A 22,053-nucleotide genomic window follows, 5' to 3' on the forward strand; every position below is an offset into this window, starting at 1 on the left:
AAAAGATGTCACGCAAGTTCTTTTAATAAAGCACGTATGACTATTTACGGAATACATGCCTACATTATATCGATGAACTGGAGTTAGTGCCGTATCGCCCTAGGTTATAACTATCTTATGATGAATATCATCCAACAAATCACCGATCCAATGCCTACAAACTTTTTATTATTGTTTCTGCTAAGTTACTACTGCTATCATCACTATTGCACTTGCTACAAAATTACTGCTATCACTGTTACTGTAACTATTGCTGGTGTCACTACTATCAAAACTATCAAACTACTTTGTTGCTGATCACTTTGCTGCTGATAATTAATCTACAGGTGTGGTTGAATTGAAAACTCAGCTGCTAATTCCTTCAAATATTCTTTGACTCCCCTTGTGTCGAATCTACAAATTTGGATTGAATACTCTACCCTCGAAAACCGTTGCGATCCCCTATACTTGTGGGTTATCCAGACCTTTTCTGGCGCCGTTGCCGAGGAGCATATCTATATTTGTTGAGTCGCTTGGGATTATTATCATATTATCACTATGAAGAATCTGAAGGATCCAAAGACTAAGATATTTCCCTCAAGGACGAGGAGAGGTAAGGAAATGCCATCCAGTTCTGCTTTAGATTTACCTTCTGTTATGAATAAACTTGCAACACCACCACATCCTATTAATTCTGATATGTCGCAAGTTATTGATGATGCTACTTCTACTATGAATGATGCTTATGATGATGCTAGTACCTTGCTTGATAATGATGATGTGCCACTTGGTGAATTTCTTGATAAACAAATTGCTAGAGTTATACAACATAATGCTGTTGAATCTGATGATGAGCTTGAAACTGAAACTCATGAAACACCTGCTAGAACTAGCCTTCCTAGATATGAATTGCCTAAGGTACCGGAAGGTTGTGTTATGAGTGAAGAAGCGACTGGAGATATTCTTGCTTGCAATGATAGAGATGATCTAGAGAAATTACTACACAAGTATAAAGAAAAATCTCTGAATGCTAGAATGAAATGTGATCCTAAGTTTTCTACTTCACCTATCTTTATTGATGACAAGGATTATGAATTCTCTGTCGACCCAGAGCTAATTACTATGGTTGAATCTAATCCTTTCCATGGTTATGAAACTGAAACTGTTGTGGCACATCTTACTAAGTTGAATGATATAGCCACCCTTTTTTACTCATGATGAGAAAACTCATTATTACTTTATTTGCAGATTATTTCCTTTCTCATTAAAGGGTGATGCTAAAGATTGGTACAATACTCTTGCTCCTGGTTGTGTGCGTAGTCCCCAGGATATGATTTATTACTTCTTTGAAAAATATTTTCTTGCTCATATGAAACAAGTGGCCTTACAAGAAATATTTAACTTTGTGCAAAGTAAAGAAGAGAGTCTCCCACAAGCTTTGGGGAGGATTTGCCAGTTCCTTAATGCTTTGCCTGATCATCCTCTTAAGAAAGATGAAATACTTGATATCTTCTATAATGGACTAACCGATGCTTCTAGGGACTTCCTAGATAGTTGTGCTGGTTGTGTTTTCAGGGAACGAACTATTGGTCAAGCTGAAGAATTATTGAATAACATGTTGAAAAATTATGATGATTGGACTATTCCTGAACCACCGCCTAAACCCACTCCAAAGAAGAGGGGTATATTATATTTCAGTCCCGAAGATATGCAAGAGGCAAAGAAATCTATGAAGGAAAAGGGTATTAAAGCTGAGGATGTTAAAAATTTACCTCCTATTAAAGAAATACATGGGCTTAATACACCACCAATGCCTAAGGTGGTAGAGATAAATTCTCTAATGAAAACAAGATAACTTCAATGCAAATGTTATGAAACAATTGAAATATAATTTTGATATGATTGCTCGCTTGAGTGAATTATTATTTAGAATATCAAATGATGTTAGACGTGTTGGAAAACATGCTTCTATGGTTCAAACTCAATTAGAACAATTTGCTAAATCTCAAAGGGAACTGCTTGATGAAATGAATCATAATATGCATGACTTTGCTGTTAGAGTTGCAGCTAGAGGAGGTAACATGACTCAGGAACCAATTTATCTTGAGGGACACCCTAAAAGAATAGAACAAGATTCACAAAGATCTAACATTAGTGCACCTAGTCCTTCTAGGAAGAAAAATAAAAAGAAACATGATAGGACTTTGCACACTTCTAGTGAACCTGAAATAGAAAAACCTCCCGATAATGAAAATGAAGTTTCTATCTCAGATACTGAAGCTCAATCTGGTAATGAACACTCACCTAATGATAATGAAAAGGTTAATGATGAGGTTCATGAAGACTCTCAACCAACCAATGATAAAGAACCAGACAATGATGTTGAGATAGAACCACATGTTGATCTTGATAATCCACAAGCTAAAAATAAAAGATATGACAAAAGAGACTTTGTTGCTAGAAAACACGGTAAAGAAAGAGAACCATGGGTTCAAAAACCTATGCATTTTCCACCCAAGTCAACTAAAAAGAATGATGATGAAGAATTTGAATGCTTTGCTGAAATGCTGAGGCCAGTCTTTTTGCGTACTCGCTTGACTGATATCTTGAAAATGCCTCCTTATGCAAAGTATATGAAAGACATCATCACAAATAAGAGAAAAATACCGGAAGCTGAAATCTCCACTATGCTTGCTAATTACACTTTTAAAGATGGAGTACCCAAAAAACTTAGAGATCCGGGAATACCAACTATACCTTGCTCTATCAAAAAGAATTATGTGAAAACTGCTTTGTGTGATTTAGGAGCTGGTGTTAGTGTTATGCCTTTCTCTTTATGTAAAAGACTTGACTTGAATAAACTCACACCTATTGAAATATCTTTGCAAATGGCTGATAAATCAACTGCCATATCTATCAGTATCTGTGAGGATGTGCCCGTTGTTATTGCTAATGTTACTATTTTGACTAACTTTGTTAAACTTGAGATGCCCGAGGACGACAACAAGTTGATTATCCTTGGTAGACCCTTCTTAAATACTGCAGGGGCTGTTATTGATTGCAATAAAAGCAAGGTCACTTTTCATATTAATGGCAATGAGAATACGGTGCACTTTCCGAAGAAACAATTGCAAGTGAATGTATCAATGTTATTGAAAAATCTCCGACAATCACTATTGGAAGTTTTAAAATACCTCTACCTACTGTCAAAAAGAAATATGAAATGCTTATTGTTTGGGAAATGCATATCCCCATTGAGGCAACTTAGTGATTTACAAAAGTTCTTTGGTTTCATGCTAATCGAAAGGGGTTGTTAATAAGACTTGATCAACCTTATTAATGGATCATTTTTGAATGGTATGAAGTTGATGAATTTAGTAAGCACTACTTTCTATCCCTACTTTTTATTCTCTGTTTTTATTAGTTAAATAAAATAAAATACCATGTTTTATCTATTTTATGAATTTCCCGTGCAATAAAAAATGACCCAAAAATAAAAGTTCTCATAATGCCCTGAAAATTTTACACGATTTTTTCTGAATATTTGAGAATTTTTGGTGCAATAAACATCAGAGGGAGGTGCACCAGGTGGGCACAACCCACCTAGGCGCACCAGCACCCCCAGGCGCGCCCTGGTGGGTTGTGGTCCCCACGTGGGCCCTCTCACTTATCTCTTTAGCCCACATCATCACTTACCTCTAGAAAAAAATCCCCATTGCTCTCTCTCCCGTGTTCTTGAGCTCAAACCCACAGATTTCGATCTCTTTGCTCGAAGCTCCCTTTCCGAAACTGTTTCAGGGGATTGTTGCTTGGTATGTGACTCCACCATTTGTCCAGTTAGTTTTTGTTTTAGTGGCTTATACTTTGAATAATTAGCTACTCTTGGTGCTGCTGTAGATGTGCTTGCATGTTGAATTCTTAGTGTTCTAAGTAGTTTGAATGCTTGCTATGGCTTCTATGTATCCCTATGAGTAGTTGCTATCAATATTACAAAGTTTTGTTGACAATTTTTTGTCACTCCAAAAATTTTATTTTTGGAAAATTGTACGCGGACATGAATATCTTCAGGAAGTTTGGCTCTAAGAAGAACTCCAAGGGTGTTATTGGGGAATCTTGTGACACTGATCTCCACCATCGGAGGTTGGCGGATGTATGGCCGTGTGAATGGCCGCACACCCCATTCCTGCAAGAGGCTAGAATTCTCGAGGAGTTCACGCAATATATTGCCAACGCCGGCCTCACCGACTTCATCGCAGAAGAGTGTGACCAGCACCAAATCCTCACAAACATCTTTGTTGAGAGCTTTACTTTCTTGCCTAGAAATAATCCTCCTGAAGTGAACTTTGATTTATATGCTAAAAACCATCAGATACCACTTACTGAGTTTTGTGACATATGCATGATCTCGTCTGATGGGAGCTTGGCTGAGCCTAGGTCGGCCGAGTTTGAGGTCTTTTATCGCACTCTGACAGTGGGTGATGAGAGAGGAGTGTCAGCCATCACTACCGCTGGCTTACATTTTCCCGTTGTTCGTTACTTTGCACTTTTTATTGCCAAATGCTTGCTTGCTAGGGAGAAGGTGGGTGCACTTAGTTCACCATACCTTGCTGTTTTACGTCGTGCATTAGAGGGCGACAACACTTATAGCTTGGCAACTATTGTGGCTCATCGCCTCCATCTTAATAAATCTCAAGGCAAAATACATGGTGGGTTTTTTGCCACTCGTTTGGCAGCTCATTTCGGGGTAGCGATACGCCCTCATGATTACCCTCTGACTAAGGTTTACCTAGATCGTGTAGCCATGGATCACCATCACTTTCTTGCACATGATCGTCCTGACATTGCTATTCACTACAACTTGGACTGTAGTGTTGAAGCTTGTGATGTTATTCCATTGCCTGCTCCTGCTTTGTTTGATTCTGTTGCCAGGGGTGTATACCAGATTACTCCTGCAGACATCATCACCTACTGGAACGGTCAGGCTACTGTGGAGGCTGCCGAGGCACCTCAACAGTGCGACGAGTGGATGCCCGCTCCTCAGGATCCATACTACCCTCCAGGCTACTGATTCACTACCAAGTTAGGCCAAAAGCCTAAGCTTGGGGGAGTACGTGTCTCTCACCGACATTACACTCATGTTCACTCATTCCATTTGTCGGTGCTCACACTTTTTCATTGTATCATCCATGCTTAGATTTATTTTATTGCTTTCTTCTTGTGTGTTTGAAAAACTTTAGAAAAACCAAAAAAATAGTTGTAGTTAATTTATTTCTATGCATGCTTAGTAGTACTAAAAAGAAAATCCAAAAAGATTTCCTTGTTCTTCTTTTGCTTGTTGGGATCTTTCCCATGTAAATAGTTTTTCTCGTGTTTGCTTTTCCCTTATTTGTTTGCTAAAGAAAACCAAAAACTCCAAAAAAATCAGTGTGTTCCTATGAACTTCTTTTCTTTTATTCGAGTTGTACCGGGGAGAAGACCACGATGAAAATATTGAGTGGCTCCCATATGAACAATTGTTGAACTAATAAAGATCCCATTTTACCTTGTCTTCTCCTATTGAATAAAATGTTTGCAAATTCCAGCTTAGTCCATGGCACTCTTGTACTATTATTATTTTCATAACATTCGGTCGTGCAAGTGAAAGGCAATAATGACGACATTCGATGAACTGGCCGTGGCAAAGAGAAATAGGTATGAACTCGACTTGTCATGTCTGTGTAAATATGTTTAACCTGGCGTCCATGATTCAGCCCATTATGATTAAACATGTTTGCAATGACAATTAGAGATTATAGTTTCTCATGCCATGCATAAGTAGCTGGGAGTTGATAATGATTCATCTTGGATATCAACATAGCATTAAAATGATTGTGATGTAGTATGATGATACGGTATCCTCCTCTAAATGTTCAAGTGGCTTGACTTGGTACATGTTCATGCATGTAGTTGAATCAAAACCAACATAGCCTCTATAATGTTTATGTTCATGGTGTTCATATCCTACTCATGCTAGTGTCCAATGTTACTTATGCATAATGCATGGTTATGATCGTTGTTGCTCTCTAGCTGGCCGCTTCTCAATCTTAATTGCTAGCCTTCGCCTGTACTAAGTGGGAACTCCGCTTGTACATCAAAAACCTTGAACCCAAAGTTATTCCAGATGAGTCCACCATACCTACCTATATACGATATTACCCTGCCGTCCTAAGTAAATTGGCATGTGCCACCTCTAAAAACTTCTAAAAAATTATCCGTTTTGTGTGCCTGGATCATTCATGGAACGACAGGAGGTGGTCGATATCTTCCGTGCTAAGCGGGTTATTCTCAGGTCGAGTGTTTATTCACTCGCCATCGCACGAGAAAATGGGCGGTAATATGGATGCCCAATCCCAAACTACAAATATGAAAAAGAGTTCATCTCTGAAATAATTAAACAAAAACTCCCAATGGAGTCAAAACCTTTACTTTTACCGCTTGGGAACCGCCACTAGCGTGCTTAGCATGGAAGATGTTGATAACTGATGGTAGTGAAGTGAATAAGAAGGGTGCATGTCTCAAAATATCATTTATCTCTGTTTTAAAAACTGAGCTCTGGCACCTCTACAAATCACTGCTTCCCTCTGTGAAGGGACTTTCTATTTACTTTTATGTTGTGTCATTACCTTCTAAAAAACAAGCGGCAGAAACTGAGTAGAGCACAACTGTCATGATTTATGCATTGTGTGTAGCTAATGTTGGGTGCATCATGACTAGATCTTTTCTACCATGAATTACAATGTTTAGTCGCTACTTGAACTTTGGATGTGCTCTGCATTTATGTTTTGCGGTCTCAGAAAGGGCTAGCGAGATACCATTATTGTCATATTATATCATGGTTGTTTTGACAACGTGTTGCCATTTGAGATATCTTATTATTGCTCACTAGCTGATTATGTCATTGATATGAATCATTATAATCTTTAAGTGTTATTGTTGACATGGTTAGTTATAATGTTGGCCGAAAACTTGGGAGCTGTTTAAGCTTATTTATGCAAACAAGAGCAAAAGAGTTCGTAAAAGTTTTTCTTTCTCACTTTCAGTTTATCAACTGAATTGCTTGAGCGCAAGCAAAGGTCTAAGCATGGGGGAGTTGATACATCTCCAATGTATCTACTTTTTCTCATGATTTTCCTCTTGTTTTGGACTCTCATTTGCATAATTTGAATGAAACTAACCCCGGACTGACGCTGTTTTCAGCAGAACTACCATGGTGTTATTTTTGTGTAGAAATAAAAGTTCTCGGAATGGAACAAAACTTTGCGAGGAATTTTTATATCAATAATAAGAATTACTGGAGCCAAGACCCACCAGAGAGGGGCCCCTGGGTGGGCACAACCCACCAAGGCGCGCCCCCTCTCCTGGCGCGCCCAGGTGGGTTGTCCCCACCTGGTAGCCCGCAGACGACCCCCCTGATACTATAAAATCACATATTTCCAGAAAAAAAATTAGGGAGAAAGAATTATCACGATCCACGAGACGGAGCCGTCGCCAAACCCTGTTCTTCCTCGGGAGGGAAGATCTCGAGTCAGTTTGGGGCTCCGGAGAGGGGGGTATTCGTTCTTCGTCATCACCAACCCCTCTCCATCACCAATTCCATGATGCTCCCCATCGGGAGTGAGTAATTCCTTCGTAGGCTCGCTGGTCGGTGAGGAGTTGGATGAGATTCATCATGTAATCGAGTTTGTTTTGTTAGGGCCTGATCCCTAGTACGCACTATGTTCTTAGATTGATGCTGCTATGACTTTGCCATGCTTAATGCTTGTCACTTTGGGGCCGGGTGCCATGATTTCAGATATGAACCGTTTATGTTATCATCATTATATCCATGTTCTAGATCCGATCTTGCAAGTTATAGTCACCTACTACAGTTATGATCCGACAACCCCGGAGTGACAACAACCGGGCCCACTCTCGATGATGACCGTAGTTTGCGGAGTTCGCGTATTCACTATGTGTTAATGCTTTGTTCCGATTCTCTATTAAAAAGAGGCCTTAATATCCCTTAGTTTCCAATATGGACCCCGCTGCCACGGGAGGGTAGGACAAAAGATGTCATGCAAGTTGTTTTAATAAAGCACGTATGACTATTTATGGAATACATGGCTACATTACATCGATGAACTGGAGCTAGTGTCGTATAGCCCTAGGTTATAAATGTGTCATGATGAATATCATCCAACAAATCACCGATCCAATGCCTACGAACTTTGCATTATTGTTTCTGCTAAGTTACTACTGCTATCATCATTGTTACACTTGCTACAAAATTACTGCTATCATTGTTACTGTTACTATTGCTGTTGTCACTACTATCAAAACTATCAAACTACTTTGCCACTAATCACTTTGCTGTAGATAATTGATCTCCAGGTGTGGTTGAATTGACAACTCAGCTACTAATACCTTCAAATATTCTTTGGCTCCCCTTGTGTCGAATCTATAAATTTGGGTTGAATACTCTACCCTCGAAAACTGTTGCGATCCCCTATACTTGTGGGTTATCAGTTCCCCCAACACAATCCCAAATTACCATGTAATAATATTAATAACCCAACAAATTCATTAAGTAAAGTGATGAGATCAATCAATAATTCAAATACCAGATACTCAAAATGTCCATAACCGGGGACACGGCTAACCATGATTAGTTTATACACTCTGTAGAGGTTTGCGCACTTTTCGCGACAAGACTCGACCACCTCCTTGATCGGAAGATTGAGACATAGTCTTTCTGAAGCATTAACTCTTTACTCTAGGTAGACAATTACACCTACTTTCCCCTACATCAGCTAGCCTTCCACTGAAAGAGGTCACACAACTTACTCAACTATGCCGGAGCCCATAATGGCTTGTGGTTGCACACGGAAGTTTCTAGCATGAATATTCTTATGATCCCTTTGAGCCTGGGTGGCATTCAATAGGATGATCACACGGGTACTCGGGGATATCGTAGGACAACACTGGATTCTCCAAGTGCCCACAACCAATCCACCCAGATGTGTATTAAAGTAGCTACCTTAAGTTTCCCTTAGTTAACATTACTCTCGCAACTTTCATGATTCTCACATACCAATCCTCGTCTATGAGCATGGCTAAGAAATATGAGCATAACGTATATTCCCGGGGTGAATCAAAGGTAATAGGTTCCTACCTCATGAACTACATAGCAATAACCACATGTTCCCAATCCTACTCATGCAATATTTGAGGGTTGAAACTGATGCATAAAACTGGGTAATAGAGGGGTATGATCAAAGTGTGACTTGCTTGCTAATGATCGGTAAACTCTAGAGATTCGTAGTAGCAAGCTTCGCACTCTGGAAAATCTATCGTAGACAAAAAATAGCATACATAAGCCCTCAAGCAAAAGATACAAAGGTAAAACCAAATAAAAAGATCTAAACAGAAAGTTCAAGTGAAGATCTTTGATTTGCAAAAAGAATCGATCAAATTAGAGATACGAAACTCAAGTTACGATCAAAAGAAGTACAAATTCAAATCTGTTTTAAACCAAATTTTAAACTTTCAAAAACATGTTTAAGTTGATTATCTGAAAAGAGGGGATCATAACAAAGAATTTGGCGTTGGTTTTGTTGGATTTGGATAAACGAGCAAAAAAGTTGTGATGGTTTAAAGATCAGGGACTAATCTGCAAAGAAAATAATCACGAATGGGTCCCTGGCCAAAAATAAATAGAAAAAGAAAAAATCTATCGGATGAATGTCCGCTACGAAAACTTAATGAATGAAAATGTTCGCTGAAACCAACTAAAGAGAAAACGTTCGCTACTTAACTAACTAAATAAATAAAAAAACGGGTTTTAAACGAAAACCGAAAACCTAGAAAGAAAACCGGCGAACCGCGATGGTTTATTACCGGACCAAAAAACGGCGGGTCGGCGACGGATTGGGCGGTTCCGGCGGCAGCGGGCTTCGGCGGTGTCGGCGAGGCGGCGACTCGGTGAACGGCGCGGGGTGGCGCGGCTGGCGGCGACATGGCTAAGCAGTGGCGGTGGGCGGTGGTGGCGCGGGGCGGCGCGACGGGCAGCGGCGGCGGGCGGTGGTGGCGCGAGGCGGCGCGGATGGCGACGGCGGTGCTGCTGCTGCCAGGGGGCGGCGACTGACGAGGAGAGGAGGGGCGGCGGGCGTGGCTTATAAAGGCCAGGGGGCGGACGACTCGGGGGAGGGGGCGCCGGCTGCGGGTTGTGCTCAGACTCCGGGAGGAGTCCAGCTCGGGCACGGGACTTAGGCGGCGGCGGCTTTGGGCCGGCTGGGCTTCGGCCCAGTTCGGTTTGAGAGTTTTTTTAAAGCATTTTCCGAAAATACGAAAAATAGGAAAAAGCTAATAAAATAGCTTTAAAAATTCCAGAAAAAAAATCATATAATTCCCTTCTAATATTTTTAAAATACTAATGTGAACATTTTTCTGGACCTAAATGCCTAAAATAAAATAAACATTTTTAGTACTAATATAAATAAATGAACTTGCAAATAAAATTTGAATAAAAAATATTTTTATTCAAAATTAAATTTCCAATATTTCCTTGCTGTTTTGAAGAAGTCATATTATCTTCTCTCAATATTTTATTTATTTCGAAATAATTGGAAAATAATTTCTAATAAAACACTTTGATCCAATTTGCCAAGTTTGAAAATTCAAAAATGGATTTTTGTGAGAACCTCCAACTCTCTTATTTGGTCCTTGAGTTGCTTAAGGTTTCTAGGATCAAAGGTTCAAAATAAAACAAATGCAGAAATTTTGGATGCATATAATGATTTAATGAATAACATCGAAATTGAAAGTTGGGATGTTACAGTTCAATCCACTTCCACCATCCATTAGACCCTTGGTCAATCGGGTGCCCCCTACGACTGGGTCGACCACCAACATTTGTTGCCCGGGGTAGCAACGTGCAATGGATGATCGGACTGGTCGAATGTAATGGGAGTTTTTGACCACTTCAAATACATCGTGGTTGCTGGAGCAACCATGTTCACTTCTATGTTGATAACTTTAAGTCAGCAAAAATCACAAAAGTAGCCTTCACATTGGGGTAACCATCTTCTTCTTCATTCTCTTCGTCCTTATCAGAGTCCTTCTCTAGGGGCTGACCCTCTCTGAACTACTGAATCAGGAGCCGACACTGTCGAGTGGTATGCTTGGGTAGAATCAAGTTACCCTCTTCATCGTTTTTCATGTGTATGTGACATGGTAAGTCGAGGACATCGTTACCGGCCTGATCCTTTACCTTCTCGGGCACCCACGACCCCTTAGGTTTTCCTTTGAATGTTCCTTGATTCAGAACTGCAGCCTCGGCGGGACCTGCAACTTCAGCCTTGCGCTTCTGCTTTCGACCGGAATTTCCACCTTCGGTGTCCTGGGCGACTGGTTTTCCTTGCCCACTACGGAGTCGGTCTTCTTCTTCGTCGTTAGCGTATCGACTGGCTATTTCCATCATTCGGGCCAGAGACATGTCTCCGGGCCGACCGAATTTCAGGTTGAGCTCTCTATACCGGACGCCCTCTTTGAAGGCGCAAACTGCCTGGTGCTCTGACACATTTTCTACAGTGTGATGAATGGTAGTCCATCTCTAGATGAAGTCTCTCAAAGTCTCATTCTGCTTCTGAACACAATGCTGCAATTCAGTTAGCCCAGCAGGTCGCTTGCAGGTACCCTCGAATGTTTTGATAAACACTCGAGCTAACTCTTCCCAAATACAAGTGTTATTATTATATTTCCTTGTTCATGATAATTGTCTTTTATTCATGCTATAACTGTATTATCCGGAAATCGTAATACACGTGTGAATACATAAACCACAATATGTCCCTAGTGAGCCTCTAGTTGACTAGCTCGTTGTGATCAACAGATAGTCATGGTTTCCTGGCTATGGACATTGGATGTCGTTGATAACGGGATCACATCATTAGGAGAATGATGTGATGGACAAGACCCAATCCTAAGACTAGCACAAAAGATCGTGTAGTTCATTTGCTAGAGCTTTGCCAATGTCAAGTATCTCTTCCTTCGACCATGAGAGCGTGTAACTCCTGGATACCGTAGGAGTGCTTTGGGTGTATCAAACGTTACAACGTAACTGGGTGACTATAAATGTGCACTACAGGTATCTCCGAAAGTATCTATTGTTTTATGCGGATCGAGACTGGGATTTGTCACTCCGTGTAAACGGAGAGGTATCTCTGGGCCCACTCGGTAGGACATCATCATAATGTGCACAATGTGACCAAGGGGTTGATCACGGGATGATGTGTTACGGGAACAAGTAAAGAGACTTGCCGGTAACGAGATTGAACAAGGTATCGGTATACCGACGATCGAATCTCGGGCAAGTATAATACCGCTAGACAAAGGGAATTGTATACGGGATCGATTGAGTCCTTGACATCGTGGTTCATCCGATGAGATCATCGTGGAACATGTGGGAGCCATCATGGGTATCCAGATCCCGCTGTTGGTTATTGACCGGAGAACGTCTCGGTCATGTCTACATGTCTCCCGAACCCGTAGGGTCTACACACTTAAGGTTCGATGACGCTAGGGTTATAAAGGAAGCTTGTATGTGGTTACCGAATGTTGTTCGGAGTCCCGGATGAGATCCCGGACGTCACGAGGAGTTCCGGAATGGTCCGGAGGTAAAGATTTATATATGGGAAGTCCTGTTTTGGTCACCGGAAAAGTTTCGGGCGATATCGGTATTGTACCAGGACCACCGGGAGGGTCCTGGGGGTCCACCAAGTGGGGCCACCTGCCCCAGAAGGATGCTTGGGCCAAGTGTGGGAGGGGACCAGCCCCTAGGAGGGCTGGTGCGCCCCCCACAAGGGGGCCAAGGCGCAAGGGAGAGTGGGAGGGGGCAAACCCTAGTCCAGATGGGCCTTAAGGCCCATATTGGTGCGCCTCCCTCTCCTCTCCCCTCTTGGCCGCCTCCCCTTTGCCATCTAGGGCTGGCCGCACCCCTTGGGGGTGGGAAACCCTAAAGGGGGCGCAGCCCCCCCTTCCCCCTATATATAGATGAGGTTTGGGGCTGCCATACACATGAGAAATTCTCCCTCTTGGTGCAGCCCTGCCTCTCCTCCTCCTCCTCTCCCGTGGTGCTTGGCGAAGCCCTGCTGGATTGCCACACTCCTCCACCACCACCACGCCGTTGTGCTGCTGTTGTATGGAGTCTTCCTCAACCTCTCCCTCTCTCCTTGCTGGATCAAGGCGTGGGAGACGTCACCGGGCTGTACGTGTGTTGAACGCGGAGGTGCCGTACGTTCGGCACTTGATCATCGGTGATTTGAATCACGACGAGTACGACTCCATCAACCCCGTTCACTTGAACGCTTCCGCTTATCGATCTACAAGGGTATGTAGATGCACTCTCTTTCTACTCGTTGCTGGTCTCTCCATAGATAGATCTTGGTCACACGTAGGAAAATTTTGAATTTCTGCTACGTTCCCCAACAGTGGCATCATGAGCTAGGTCTATTGCGTAGATTCTTTGCACGAGTAGAACACAAAGTAGTTGTGGGCGTTGATGTTGTTCAATATGCTTACCGTTACTAGTCCAATCTTGTTTCGACGGTATTGTGGGATGAAGCGGCCCGGACCGACCTTACACGTACTCTTACGTGAGACAGGTTCCACCGATTGACATGCACTTGGTGCATAAGGTGGCTAGCGGGTGCCAGTCTCTCCCACTTTAGTCGGAACGGATTCGATGAAAAGGGTCCTTATGAAGGGTAAATAGCAATTGGCATATCACGTTGTGGTTTTGCGTAGGTAAGAAACGTTCTTGCTAGAAACCCATAGCAGCCACGTAAAACATGCAACAACAATTAGAGGACGTCTAACTTGTTTTTGCAGGGTATGCTATGTGATGTGATATGGCCAAGAAGAATGTGATGAATGATATGTGATGTATGAGATTGATCATGTTCTTGTAATAGGAATCATGACTTGCATGTCGATGAGTATGACAACCGGCAGGAGCCATAGGAGTTGTCTTAATTTATTGTATGACCTGCGTGTCATTGAACAACGCCATGTAATTACTTTACTTTATTGCTAACCGGTAGCCATAGTAGTAGAAGTAATAGTTGGCGAGACAACTTCATGAAGACACGATGATGGAGATCATGATGATGGAGATCATGGTGTCATGCCGGTGACGATGATGATCATGGAGCCCCGAAGATGGAGATCAAAAGGAGCAAAATGATATTGGCCATATCATGTCACTATTTGATTGCATGTGATGTTTATCATGTTTATGCATCTTGTTTACTTAGAACGATGGTAGTAAATAAGATGATCCCTTACAACAATTTCAAGAAGTGTTCTCCCCTAACTGTGCACCGTTGCTACAGTTCGTCGTTTCGAAGCACCACGTGATGATCGGGTGTGATAGATCCTTACGTTCACATACAACGGGTGTAAGACAGATTTACACATGCAATACACTTAGGGTTAACTTGACGAGCCTAGCATGTACAGACATGGCCTCGGAACACGGAGACCGAAAGGTCGAGCATGAGTCGTATAGCAGATACGATCAACATGAAGATGTTCACCGATGATGACTAGTCCGTCTCACGTGATGATCGGACACGGCCTAGTTGACTCGGATCATGTAATCACTTAGATGACCAGAGGGATGTCTATCTGAGTGGGAGTTCATAAGATGAACTTAATTATCCTGAACATAGTCAAAAGACCTTTTGCAAATTATGTCGTAAGCTCGCGCTTTAGTTCCACTGTTTAGATATGTTCCTAGAGAAAATATAGTTGAAAGTTGATAGTAGCGATTATGCGATCAGTAGAAAGCTTATGTCCTTAATGCACCGCTCAGTGTGCTGAACCCCAACGTCGTTTGTCGATGTTGCGAACATCGGACATACACGTTTTGATAACTACGTGATAGTTCAATTAAATGGTTTGAGTAGAGGCACCAAAGACGTTTTCGAAACGTCGCGGAACATATGAGATGTTTCGAGGGCTGAAATTGGGATTTCAGGCTCGTGCCCACGTCAAGAGGTATAACACCTCCGACGATTTTCTTAGCCTGCAAACTAAGGGAGAAAAGCTCAATCATTGAGCTTGTGCTCAGATTGTCTGAGCACAACAATCACTTGAATCGAGTGGGAGTTGATCCTCCAGATGAGATAGTGATGTTTCCCCAAAGTCATTGCCACCAAGCTGCTAGAGCTTCGTGATTAACTATAACATATCAAGGATAGATATGATGATCCTTGAAATATTCATGATGTTTGACACCGCGAAAGTAGAAATCAAGAAGGAGCATCAATTGTTGATGGTTGGTGAAACCACTAGTTTCAAGAAGGGCAAGGGAACAAAGGGATACTTCATGAAACGGCAATTCAGCTGCTGCTCTAGTGAAGAAACCCAAGGTTGAACCCAAACCCGAGACTAAGTGCTTCTGTAATAAGGGGAACAACCACTGGAGCAGCATTACCCTAGATACTTGGTAGATGAGAAGGCTGGCAAGGTCGATAGAAGTATATTGGATATACATTATGTTAATGTGTACTTTACTAGTACTCCTAGTAGCACCAGGATATTGGATACCGGTTCGGTTGCTAAGTGTTAGTAACTCGAAATAAAAGCTACGGAATAAACGGAGACTAGCTAACGTATTATTATTATATAACTGTATTATCCGGAAATAAAAGCTAACTCGAAATACACGTGTGAATATGCCCTAGAGGCAATAATAAAAGTATTATTATTATATTTCCTTGTTAATGATAATTGTCTTTTATTCATGCTATAACTGTATTATCCGGAAATCGTAATACACGTGTGAATACATAGACCACAATATGTCCCTAGTGAGCCTCTAGTTGACTAGCTCGTTGTGATCAACAGATAGTCATGGTTTCCTGGCTATGGGCATTGGATGTCGTTGATAACGGGATCACATCATTAGGAGAATGATGTGATGGACAAGACCCAATCCTAAGACTAGCACAAAAGATCGTGTAGTTCATTTGCTAGAGCTTTGCCAATGTCAAGTATCTCTTCCTTCGACCATGAGAGCGTGTAACTCCTGGATACCGTAGGAGTGCTTTGGGTGTATCAAACGTCACAACGTAACTGGGTGACTATAAAGGTGCACTACAGGTATCTCCGAAAGTATCTATTGTTTTATGCGGATCGAGACTGGGATTTGTCACTCCGTGTAAACGGAGAGTTATCTCTGGGCCCACTCGGTAGGACATCATCATATGCGCAATGTGACCAAGGAGTTGATCACGGGATGATGTGTTATGGAACGAGTAAAGTGACTTGCCGGTAACGAGATTGAACAAGGTATTGGATACCGATGATCGAATCTCGGGCAAGTAACATACCGATAGACAAAGGGAATTGAATACGGGATTGATTAAGTCCTTGACATCGTGGTTCATCCGATGAGATCATCGTGGAACATGTGGGAGCCATCATGGGTATCCAGATCCCGCTGTTGGTTATTGACCGGAGAACGTCTCGGTCATGTCTACATGTCTCCCGAACCCGTAGGGTCTACACACTTAAGGTTCGATGACGCTAGGGTTATAAAGGAAGTTTGTATGTGGTTACCGAATGTTGTTCGGAGTCCTGGATGAGATCCCGGACGTCACGAGGAGTTCCGGAATGGTCCGGAGGTAAAGATTTATATATGGGAAGTCCTATTTTGGCCACCGGAAAATGTTCGGGATTTTTCGGTATTGTACCGGGAAGGTTCTAGAAGGTTCCGGAGTGGGGCCCACCTGCATGGGGGGGCCCACATGGACGTGGGTAGTGGGGGCAAGGCCCCACACCCCTGGTCAAGGCGCACCAAGATCCCCCCTTAGAAGGAATAAGATCATATCCCGAAGGGATAAGATCAAGATCCCTAAAAAGGGGGGATAACAATCGGTGGGGAAGGAAATAATGAGATTTCTTTCCTCCCACCTTGGCCAACGCCCCAATGGACTTGGAGGGCAAGAAACCAGCCCCTCCACCCCTATATATAGTGGGGAGGCGCATGGGAGCTATACACGAAGTTCTGGCACAGCCCTACCTCTCTTCCTACTCCTCCTCTCCCATGGTGCTTGGCGAAGTCCTGCTGGATTGCCACGCTCCTCCACCACCACCACGCCGTTGTGCTGCTGTTGGATGGAGTCTTCCTCAACCTCTCCCTCTCTCCTTGCTGGATCAAGGCCTGGGAGACGTCACCGGGCTGTACGTGTGTTGAACACGGAGGTGCCGTCCGTTCGGCACTAGGATCATCGGTGATTTGAATCACGACGAGTACGACTCCATCAACCCCGTTCACTTGAACGCTTCCGCTTAGCGATCTACAAGGGTATGTAGATGCACTCTCTTTCTACTCGTTGCTGGTCTCTCCATAGATAGATCTTGGTGACACGTAGGAAAATTTTGAATTTCTACTACGTTCCCCAACAGTGGCATCATGAGCTAGGTCTATTGCGTAGATTCTTTGCACGAGTAGAACACAAAGTAGTTGTGGGCGTTGATGTTGTTCAATATGCTTACCGTTACTAGTCCAATCTTGTTTCGACGGTATTGTGGGATGAAGCGGCCCGGACCGACCTTACACGTACTCTTACGTGAGACAGGTTCCACCGATTGACATGCACTTGGTGCATAAGGTGGCTAGCGGGTGCCAGTCTCTCCCACTTTAGTCGGAACGGATTCGATGAAAAGGGTCCTTATGAAGGGTAAATAGCAATTGGCATATCACGTTGTGGTCTTGCGTAGGTAAGAAACATTCTTGCTAGAAACCCATAGCAGCCACGTAAAACATGCAAACAACAATTAGAGGACGTCTAACTTGTTTTTGCAGGGTATGCTATGTGATGTGATATGGCCAAAAGGATGTGATGAATGATATATGTGATGTATGAGATTGATCATGTTCTTGTAATAGGATTCACGACTTGCATGTCGATGAGTATGACAACCGGCAGGAGCCATAGGAGTTGTCTTTATTTATTGTATGACCTGCGTGTCATTGAACAACGCCATGTAAATTACTTTACTTTATTGCTAAACGCGTTAGCCATAGAAGTAGAAGTAGTCGTTGGCGTGACAACTTCATGAAGACACGATGATGGAGATCATGATGATGGAGATCATGGTGTCATGCCGGTGACGATGATGATCATGGAGCCCCGAAGATGAAGATCAAAAGGAGCAAAAAATGATATTGGCCATATCATGTCACTATTTGATTGCATGTGATGTTTATCATGTTTATGCATCTTGTTTACTTAGGACGACGGTAGTAAATAAGATGATCCCTTACAAAATTTCAAGAAGTGTTCTCCCCTAACTGTGCATCGTTGCTACAGTTCGTCGCTTCTAAGCACCACGTGATGATCGGGTGTGATGGATTCTTACGTTCACATACAACGGGTGTAAGACAGTTTTACACAGCGAAAACACTTAGGGTTAACTTGATGAGCCTAGCATGTGCAGACATGGCCTCGGAACACGGAGACCGAAAGGTCGAGCATGAGTCGTATAGTAGATACGATCAACATGAAGATGTTCACCGACGTTGGCTAGTCCGTCTCACGTGATGATCGGACACGGCCTAGTTGACTCGGATCATGTAATCACTTAGATGACCAGAGGGATGTCTATCTAAGTGGGAGTTCATAAGATGAACTTAATTATCCTGAACATAGTCAAAAGACCTTTTGCAAATTATGTCGTAGCTCGCGCTTTAGTTCTACTGTTTTAGATATGTTCCTAGAGAAAATATAGTTGAAAGTTGATAGTAGCAATTATGCGAACAGAAGAAAGCTTATGTCCTTAATGCATTGCTCAGTGTGCTGAACCCCAAAACGTCGTTTGTGGATGTTTTGAACATCGAACATACACATTTTGATAACTACGTGATAGTTCAGTTAAACGGTTTAGAGTTGAGGCACCAAAGATGTTTTCGAAACGTCGCGGAACATATGAGATGTTTCCAGGGCTGAAATTGGGATTTCAGGCTCGTGCCCACGTCAAGAGGTATAAGACCTCCGACGATTTTCTTAGCCTACAAACTAAGGGAGAAAGGCTCAATCGTTGAGCTTGTGCTCAGATTGTCTGAGTGCAACAATCACTTGAATCGAGTGGGAGTTGATCTTCCAAATGAGATAGTGATGTTTCTCCAAAGTCATTGCCACCAAGCTGCTAGAGCTTCGTGATGAACTATAACATATCAGGGATAGATATGATGATCCTTGAGGCATTCGCGATGTTTGACACCGCGAAAGTAGAAATCAAGAAGGAGCATCAATTGTTGATGGTTGGTGAAACCACTAGTTTCAAGAAGGGCAAGGGAACAAAGGGATACTTCATGAAATGGCAATTCAGCTGCTGCTCTAGTGAAGAGACCCAAGGTTGAACCCAAACCCGAGACTAAGTGCTTCTGTAATAAGGGGAACAGCCACTGGAGCAGAATTACCCTAGATACTTGGTAGATGAGAAGGCTGGCAAAGTCGATAGAAGTATATTGGATATACATTATGTTAATGTGTACTTTACTAGTACTCCTAGTAGCACCAGGGTATTAGATACCGGTTCGGTTGCTAAGTGTTAGTAACTCGAAATAAAAGACTACGGAATAAACGGAGACTAGCTAAAGGAGAGCTGACGATATGTGTTGGAAGTGTTTCCAAGTTTGATGTGATCAAACATCGCACGCTCCCTCTACCATCAAGATTAGTATTAAACCTGAATAAAGTGCTCTTGCACCTAAAGGAATGGTTTATTGAATCTCGATCGTAGTGATACACATTTTCATGCCAAAAGATATAAGATAGTAATGATAGTACCACTTACTTGTGGCACTGCCATGTAAGTCATAATGGTATAAAACGCATGAAGAAGCTCCATGTTGATGGATCTTTGGACTCACTCGTTTTTGAAAAGTTTGAGACATGCGAACCATGTCTATTGGTGTATATGCATGAAGAAACTCCATGCAGATGGATCATTTGAACTCACTTGATTTGGAATCACTTGAGACATGCAAATCATACCACATGGGCAAGATGACTGAAAGCCTCGTTTTAGTAAGACAGGACAAGATAGCAACTCGTTGGAAGTAACACATTTTGATGTGTGCAGTCCAATGAGTGCTAAGGCATGTAGTGAATATCGTTATGTTCTTACTTCACAGATGATTCGAGTAGATGTTGAGAATATTTTCTTGATGAAACACAAGTCTGAATTATTGAATGGTTCAAGTAATTTCAGAGTGAAGTAGAAGATCATTGTGACAAGAGGATAAAATGTCTATGATATGATCATAGAGATGAATATCTAAGTTACGAGTTTTGGCACACAATTAAGACATTGTGGAAATTGTTTCGCAATTAATACCGCCTGGAACACCATAGTGTGATGGTGTGTCCGAACATCATAGTTGCACCCTATTGGATATGGTGCGTACCATGATGTCTCTTATCGAATTACCACTATTGTCCATGGGTTAGGCATTAGAGACAACCACATTCACTTTAAATAGGGCACCACGTAATTCCGTTGAGATGACACCGTATGAATTATGGTTTAGAGAAACCTAAGTTGTCGTTTCTTAAAGGTTTGGGGCTGCAACGCTTATGTGAAAAAGTTTCAGGATTGATAAGATCGAACCCAAAGCGGATAAAATGCATCTTCATAGGACACCCAAAACAGTTGGGTATACCTCCTGTCTCAGATCCGAAAGCAATAAGGGATTGTTTCTAGAATCAGGTACTTTCTCGAGGAAAAGTTTCTCTCGAAAGAATTGAGTGGGAGGATGGTGGAGACTTGATGAGGTTATTGAACCGTCTCTTCAACTAGTGTGTGGCAGGGCACAGGAAGTTGTTCCTGTGGCACCTACACCAATTGAAGTGGAAGCTTATGATATTGATCATGAAACTTCGGATCAAGTCACTACCAAACCTCGTAGGATGACAAGGATGCGTACTACTTCAGAGTGGTACGTAATTCTGTCTTGAAGGTCATGTTGCTAGACAACAATGAACCTACGAGCTATGGAGAAGCGATGGTGGGCCCGGATTCCGATAAATGGCTTGAGGCCATAAAATCCGAGAGAGGATCCATGTATGAAAACAAAGTGTAGACTTTGGCAGAACGGCTCGATGGTCGTAAGGCTAATGAGTACAGATGGATTTCAAAAGGAAGACGGACAATGATGGTAAATGTCACCATTAAGAAAGCTCGACTTGTCGTTAAGATGTTTTCCGACAAGTTCAAGGAGTTGACTACGATGAGATTTTCTCACTCGTAGCGATGCTAAGAGTCTGTTGGAATTATATTAGCGATTACTGCATTATTTATGAAATCTTGCAGATAGGATGTCAAAACATTGTTTCCTCGACGATTTTAATGAGGAAAGGTTGTATGTGATACAACCGGAAGGTTTTGTCAATCCCGAAAGATGCTAATAAGTATGCAAAGCTCCAGCAATCCTTCTAAGGACTGGAGTGAGCATCTCGGAGTTGGAATGTATGCTTTGATGATGATCAAAAAAAATTTGGGTTTGTACAAAGTTTATGAGAAACTTGTATTTCCAAAGAAGTGAGTGGGAGCACTATAGAATTTCTGATGAGTATATGTTGTTGACATATTGTTGATCAGAAATGACGTAGAATTTCTGGAAAGCATATAGGGTTATTTTGAAAGTGTTTTTCAATGGAAAGCCTGGATTAAGCTACTTGAACATTGAGCATCAAGATCTATAAGGATAGATCAAAACGCTTAATGGTACTTTCAAATGAGCACATACCTTGACATGATCTTGAAGGTATTCAAGATGGATCAGTCAAAGAAGGAGTTCTTGCCTGAGTTGTAAGGTACGAAGTTAAGACTTAAAGCTCGACCACGGCAGAATAGAGAGAAAGGACGAAGGTCGTCCCCTATGCTTAAGACGTAGGCTCTTCAGTATGCTATGCTGTGTACCGCACCTGAAGTGTGCCTTGCCATGAGTCAGTCAAGGGGTACAAGAGTGATCCAAGAATGGCT

The sequence above is a fragment of the Triticum dicoccoides genome, chromosome 2A, assembly GCF_002162155.2.
Source record: "Triticum dicoccoides isolate Atlit2015 ecotype Zavitan chromosome 2A, WEW_v2.0, whole genome shotgun sequence".
Classification (NCBI taxonomy): domain Eukaryota; kingdom Viridiplantae; phylum Streptophyta; class Magnoliopsida; order Poales; family Poaceae; genus Triticum; species Triticum dicoccoides.